We start from the raw sequence: 7,218 nt of genomic DNA on the forward strand, positions 1-7,218 counted from the left end.
GTAACTCCCTTATCCTGACTAGAGTGGTGGTTTCTGCCTGGCTCTGGTGCAAACCTTAGGCAACCAAAAATCCTATTTCTAATAATTTTCTTCAGCCATACAGATTCTTCAAAACGTCTATTAAATGAGATGAGGTATGTTATAAGATGCTTACTACCCTGTTTTAGATTCAGCAATTCCATGTCTTTAGATTGCATAAAAGTGTGTTTAATCAATAATTTCCTCATTTCAGCCTTAAAGGCTACATAGTTATAGAGGATTCCTTTCTGCCTGTGGTATTGACCATGTAGCAGCAGTGCCTCCTAAAAAGAAAGGATAAACGCTACACTGGACTGTTCATTTGAAGATAAGCCAGTTTGCACGTAAAATGCAACTGACAGTGATTACGAAAGGCAGCAAATGTAAAAGATTCTCCATAGAACCCCTCAGGAGGGGACAAAGTTACATAGTGCGTGGCAAAGACCTGAACTACTGAGTTTGACACACCCTCCGCACCCTTATTGTCTGATGGCCAAGAGTTAGTACATAAAAAGTAGGGTCGTTTAGCAGTAAACCTATTGTGAGGCTTCCCTACTAAACTGCAAGGAAGCAATTGATTTACTGCCTGCCTGCCATAAATCTATTATTTCATTTTGTAACATCTGTCAAGGAATGGTTCTGGAATTTCATCTTCCTCAGACAAGTATTTTATACGTGGACTTGCAATTCTGTAACTTTCAACAACAACAACCCGACTGGTGTGGCTGCGTTATCTTGTGGGAGCAAGATGAGAATGCCAGAAGAAAGTTCCTTACGCCACCAGAATCCTGTAACCACCTGAAGAGTAAGACAACTGCCAGGTGAGAACAGTGATCTGGGGAAAGAAGAAGTGGAAAAAACAAGAAATAACACCCTTGGGATCCTTCAAGTAGACCGCAGGAGTCCTCTGAGTTGCAGATACCTCCCTTGGGATCCTTCAAGTACGCCGCATGAGTCCTCTGAGTTGCCGATACCTCCCTTAAGATACTTCAAGTACACTGCAGGAGATCTCTGAGTTGCAGATACCTTCAGTTTTCAGTGTTCGTGATGTATCTAGTACCTCACACGATGGGACCTTGCGTATGCAAAGTAATCATTCTAAAACAATAAGGAATTTTCTAACCAGATGCAGAAAATATGCAGAGGAATTACTTCATTGTCTACCGTAGGCTGAAATAAAATAAAATAAAATTATATATATATATATATATATATATATATATATATATATATATATATATATATATATATATATATATATATATATATATATATATATATATATATATATATATATATATATATATATATATATATATATATATATATATATATATATATATCTATATCTATATCTATATATATCCCAAACAGTTGCCTGACAAAACAAGAGGGGAGCCACGCTTGAAGATCGTTTGTGCCACTTTTATTCAATGTAGGAAGCCTCGTGCACAAACTCCAGCTAGCAACAGGAAATAAAGTCTCGCCTGACGCGTTTCATGCAAAGGCATTTCATCAGAGGCTGTAGACTGTTCTTTAGATCAGCTCGACCATTTCTTGGCGCCACAATTTGACTCCCATAGGTCACGCCCACTGGGCGCGGCAACTCCTGTTGCCTGATGGTACCTGTGGTACCCTGTCTTTCGTTGATGTGCTGTCGTGTCTGAAAGAAATATGTATTACCTCAGTGGGTGTTGCAGCTTGGTTTGCTGACACGCTATTTCATTGTCCCACACAGAACCGGCATCTTCTTTCCTTCGCTGAGCGTCATTAGACATCTCTGCAGGGGAGCTAATCAAAGCCCCGGTGCTCCACTCCACGGCTCAGGCTTGCCGCTAGTAATCCCAAACAGTTGCCTGACAAAACAAGAGGGGAGCCACGCTTGAAGATCGTTTGTGCCACTTTTATTCAATGTAGGAAGCCTCGTGCACAAACTCCAGCTAGCAACAGGAAATAAAGTCTCGCCTGACGCGTTTCATGCAAAGGCATTTCATCAGAGGCTGTAGACTGTTCTTTAGATCAGCTCGACCATTTCTTGGCGCCACAATTTGACTCCCATAGGTCACACCCACTGGGCGCGGCAACTCCTGTTGCCTGATGGTACCTGTGGTACCCTGTCTTTCGTTGATGTGCTGTCGTGTCTGAAAGAAATATGTATTACCTCAGTGGGTGTTGCAGCTTGGTTTGCTGACACGCTGCTTCATTGTCCCACACAGAACCGGCATCTTCTTTCCTTCGCTGAGCGTCATTAGACATCTCTGCAGGGGAGCTAATCAAAGCCCCGGTGCTCCACTCCACGGCTCAGGCTTGCCGCTAGTAATCCCAAACAGTTGCCTGACAAAACAAGAGGGGAGCCACGCTTGAAGATCGTTTGTGCCACTTTTATTCAATGTAGGAAGCCTCGTGCACAAACTCCAGCTAGCAACAGGAAATAAAGTCTCGCCTGACGCGTTTCATGCAAATACTTTCAGACACGACAGCACATCAACGAAAGACAGGGTACCACAAGTACCATCAGGCAACAGGAGTTGCCGCGCCCAGTGGGCGTGACCTATGGGAGTCAAATTGTGGCGCCAAGAAATGGTCGAGCTGATCTAAAGAACAGTCTACAGCCTCTGATGAAATGCCTTTGCATGAAACGCGTCAGGCGAGACTTTATTTCCTGTTGCTAGCTGGAGTTTGTGCACGAGGCTTCCTACATTGAATAAAAGTGGCACAAACGATCTTCAAGCGTGGCTCCCCTCTTGTTTTGTCAGGCAACTGTTTGGGATTACTAGCGGCAAGCCTGAGCCGTGGAGTGGAGCACCGGGGCTTTGATTAGCTCCCCTGCAGAGATGTCTAATGACGCTCAGCGAAGGAAAGAAGATGCCGGTTCTGTGTGGGACAATGAAGCAGCGTGTCAGCAAACCAAGCTGCAACACCCACTGAGGTAATACATATTTCTTTCAGACACGACAGCACATCAACGAAAGACAGGGTACCACAAGTACCATCAGGCAACAGGAGTTGCCGCGCCCAGTGGGCGTGACCTATGGGAGTCAAATTGTGGCGCCAAGAAATGGTCGAGCTGATCTAAAGAACAGTCTACAGCCTCTGATGAAATGCCTTTGCATGAAACGCGTCAGGCGAGACTTTATTTCCTGTTGCTAGCTGGAGTTTGTGCACGAGGCTTCCTACATTGAATAAAAGTGGCACAAACGATCTTCAAGCGTGGCTCCCCTCTTGTTTTGTCAGGCAACTGTTTGGGATTACTAGCGGCAAGCCTGAGCCGTGGAGTGGAGCACCGGGGCTTTGATTAGCTCCCCTGCAGAGATGTCTAATGACGCTCAGCGAAGGAAAGAAGATGCCGGTTCTGTGTGGGACAATGAAGCAGCGTGTCAGCAAACCAAGCTGCAACACCCACTGAGGTAATACATATTTCTTTCAGACACGACAGCACATCAACGAAAGACAGGGTACCACAAGTACCATCAGGCAACAGGAGTTGCCGCGCCCAGTGGGCGTGACCTATGGGAGTCAAATTGTGGCGCCAAGAAATGGTCGAGCTGATCTAAAGAACAGTCTACAGCCTCTGATGAAATGCCTTTGCATGAAACGCGTCAGGCGAGACTTTATTTCCTGTTGCTAGCTGGAGTTTGTGCACGAGGCTTCCTACATTGAATAAAAGTGGCACAAACGATCTTCAAGCGTGGCTCCCCTCTTGTTTTGTCAGGCAACTGTTTGGGATTACTAGCGGCAAGCCTGAGCCGTGGAGTGGAGCACCGGGGCTTTGATTAGCTCCCCTGCAGAGATGTCTAATGACGCTCAGCGAAGGAAAGAAGATGCCGGTTCTGTGTGGGACAATGAAGCAGCGTGTCAGCAAACCAAGCTGCAACACCCACTGAGGTAATACATATTTCTTTCAGACACGACAGCACATCAACGAAAGACAGGGTACCACAAGTACCATCAGGCAACAGGAGTTGCCGCGCCCAGTGGGCGTGACCTATGGGAGTCAAATTGTGGCGCCAAGAAATGGTCGAGCTGATCTAAAGAACAGTCTACAGCCTCTGATGAAATGCCTTTGCATGAAACGCGTCAGGCGAGACTTTATTTCCTGTTGTTAGCTGGAGTTTGTGCACGAGGCTTCCTACATTGAATAAAAGTGGCACAAACGATCTTCAAGCGTGGCTCCCCTCTTGTTTTGTCAGGCAACTGTTTGGGATTACTAGCGGCAAGCCTGAGCCGTGGAGTGGAGCACCGGGGCTTTGATTAGCTCCCCTGCAGAGATGTCTAATGACGCTCAGCGAAGGAAAGAAGATGCCGGTTCTGTGTGGGACAATGAAGCAGCGTGTCAGCAAACCAAGCTGCAACACCCACTGAGGTAATACATATTTCTTTCAGACACGACAGCACATCAACGAAAGACAGGGTACCACAAGTACCATCAGGCAACAGGAGTTGCCGCGCCCAGTGGGCGTGACCTATGGGAGTCAAATTGTGGCGCCAAGAAATGGTCGAGCTGATCTAAAGAACAGTCTACAGCCTCTGATGAAATGCCTTTGCATGAAACGCGTCAGGCGAGACTTTATTTCCTGTTGCTAGCTGGAGTTTGTGCACGAGGCTTCCTACATTGAATAAAAGTGGCACAAACGATCTTCAAGCGTGGCTCCCCTCTTGTTTTGTCAGGCAACTGTTTGGGATTACTAGCGGCAAGCCTGAGCCGTGGAGTGGAGCACCGGGGCTTTGATTAGCTCCCCTGCAGAGATGTCTAATGACGCCCAGCGAAGGAAAGAAGATGCCGGTTCTGTGTGGGACAATGAAGCAGCGTGTCAGCAAACCAAGCTGCAACACCCACTGAGGTAATACATATTTCTTTCAGACACGACAGCACATCAACGAAAGACAGGGTACCACAAGTACCATCAGGCAACAGGAGTTGCCGCGCCCAGTGGGCGTGACCTATGGGAGTCAAATTGTGGCGCCAAGAAATGGTCGAGCTGATCTAAAGAACAGTCTACAGCCTCTGATGAAATGCCTTTGCAGGAAACGCGTCAGGCGAGACTTTATTTCCTGTTGCTAGCTGGAGTTTGTGCACGAGGCTTCCTACATTGAATAAAAGTGGCACAAACGATCTTCAAGCGTGGCTCCCCTCTTGTTTTGTCAGGCAACTGTTTGGGATTACTAGCGGCAAGCCTGAGCCGTGGAGTGGAGCACCGGGGCTTTGATTAGCTCCCCTGCAGAGATGTCTAATGACGCTCAGCGAAGGAAAGAAGATGCCGGTTCTGTGTGGGACAATGAAGCAGCGTGTCAGCAAACCAAGCTGCAACACCCACTGAGGTAATACATATTTCTTTCAGACACGACAGCACATCAACGAAAGACAGGGTACCACAAGTACCATCAGGCAACAGGAGTTGCCGCGCCCAGTGGGTGTGACCTATGGGAGTCAAATTGTGGCGCCAAGAAATGGTCGAGCTGATCTAAAGAACAGTCTACAGCCTCTGATGAAATGCCTTTGCATGAAACGCGTCAGGCGAGACTTTATTTCCTGTTGCTAGCTGGAGTTTGTGCACGAGGCTTCCTACATTGAATAAAAGTGGCACAAACGATCTTCAAGCGTGGCTCCCCTCTTGTTTTGTCAGGCAACTGTTTGGGATTACTAGCGGCAAGCCTGAGCCGTGGAGTGGAGCACCGGGGCTTTGATTAGCTCCCCTGCAGAGATGTCTAATGACGCTCAGTGAAGGAAAGAAGATGCCGGTTCTGTGTGGGACAATGAAGCAGCGTGTCAGCAAACCAAGCTGCAACACCCACTGAGGTAATACATATTTCTTTCAGACACGACAGCACATCAACGAAAGACAGGGTACCACAAGTACCATCAGGCAACAGGAGTTGCCGCGCCCAGTGGGCGTGACCTATGGGAGTCAAATTGTGGCGCCAAGAAATGGTCGAGCTGATCTAAAGAACAGTCTACAGCCTCTGATGAAATGCCTTTGCATGAAACGCGTCAGGCGAGACTTTATTTCCTGTTGCTAGCTGGAGTTTGTGCACGAGGCTTCCTACATTGAATAAAAGTGGCACAAACGATCTTCAAGCGTGGCTCCCCTCTTGTTTTGTCAGGCAACTGTTTGGGATTACTAGCGGCAAGCCTGAGCCGTGGAGTGGAGCACCGGGGCTTTGATTAGCTCCCCTGCAGAGATGTCTAATGACGCTCAGCGAAGGAAAGAAGATGCCGGGTCTGTGTGGGACAATGAAGCAGCGTGTCAGCAAACCAAGCTGCAACACCCACTGAGGTAATACATATTTCTTTCAGACACGACAGCACATCAACGAAAGACAGGGTACCACAAGTACCATCAGGCAACAGGAGTTGCCGCGCCCAGTGGGCGTGACCTATGGGAGTCAAATTGTGGCGCCAAGAAATGGTCGAGCTGATCTAAAGAACAGTCTACAGCCTCTGATGAAATGCCTTTGCATGAAATGCGTCAGGCGAGACTTTATTTCCTGTTGCTAGCTGGAGTTTGTGCACGAGGCTTCCTACATTGAATAAAAGTGGCACAAACGATCTTCAAGCGTGGCTCCCCTCTTGTTTTGTCAGGCAACTGTTTGGGATTACTAGCGGCAAGCCTGAGCCGTGGAGTGGAGCACCGGGGCTTTGATTAGCTCCCCTGCAGAGATGTCTAATGACGCCCAGCGAAGGAAAGAAGATGCCGGTTCTGTGTGGGACAATGAAGCAGCGTGTCAGCAAACCAAGCTGCAACACCCACTGAGGTAATACATATTTCTTTCAGACACGACAGCACATCAACGAAAGACAGGGTACCACAAGTACCATCAGGCAACAGGAGTTGCCGCGCCCAGTGGGCGTGACCTATGGGAGTCAAATTGTGGCGCCAAGAAATGGTCGAGCTGATCTAAAGAACAGTCTACAGCCTCTGATGAAATGCCTTTGCATGAAACGCGTCAGGCGAGACTTTATTTCCTGTTGCTAGCTGGAGTTTGTGCACGAGGCTTCCTACATTGAATAAAAGTGGCACAAACGATCTTCAAGCGTGGCTCCCCTCTTGTTTTGTCAGGCAACTGTTTGGGATTACTAGCGGCAAGCCTGAGCCGTGGAGTGGAGCACCGGGGCTTTGATTAGCTCCCCTGCAGAGATGTCTAATGACGCTCAGCGAAGGAAAGAAGATGCCGGTTCTGTGTGGGACAATGAAGCAGCGT

This window comes from Lissotriton vulgaris, chromosome 3_1 (assembly GCF_964263255.1).
Source record: "Lissotriton vulgaris chromosome 3_1, aLisVul1.2, whole genome shotgun sequence".
Lineage (NCBI taxonomy): Eukaryota > Metazoa > Chordata > Amphibia > Caudata > Salamandridae > Lissotriton > Lissotriton vulgaris.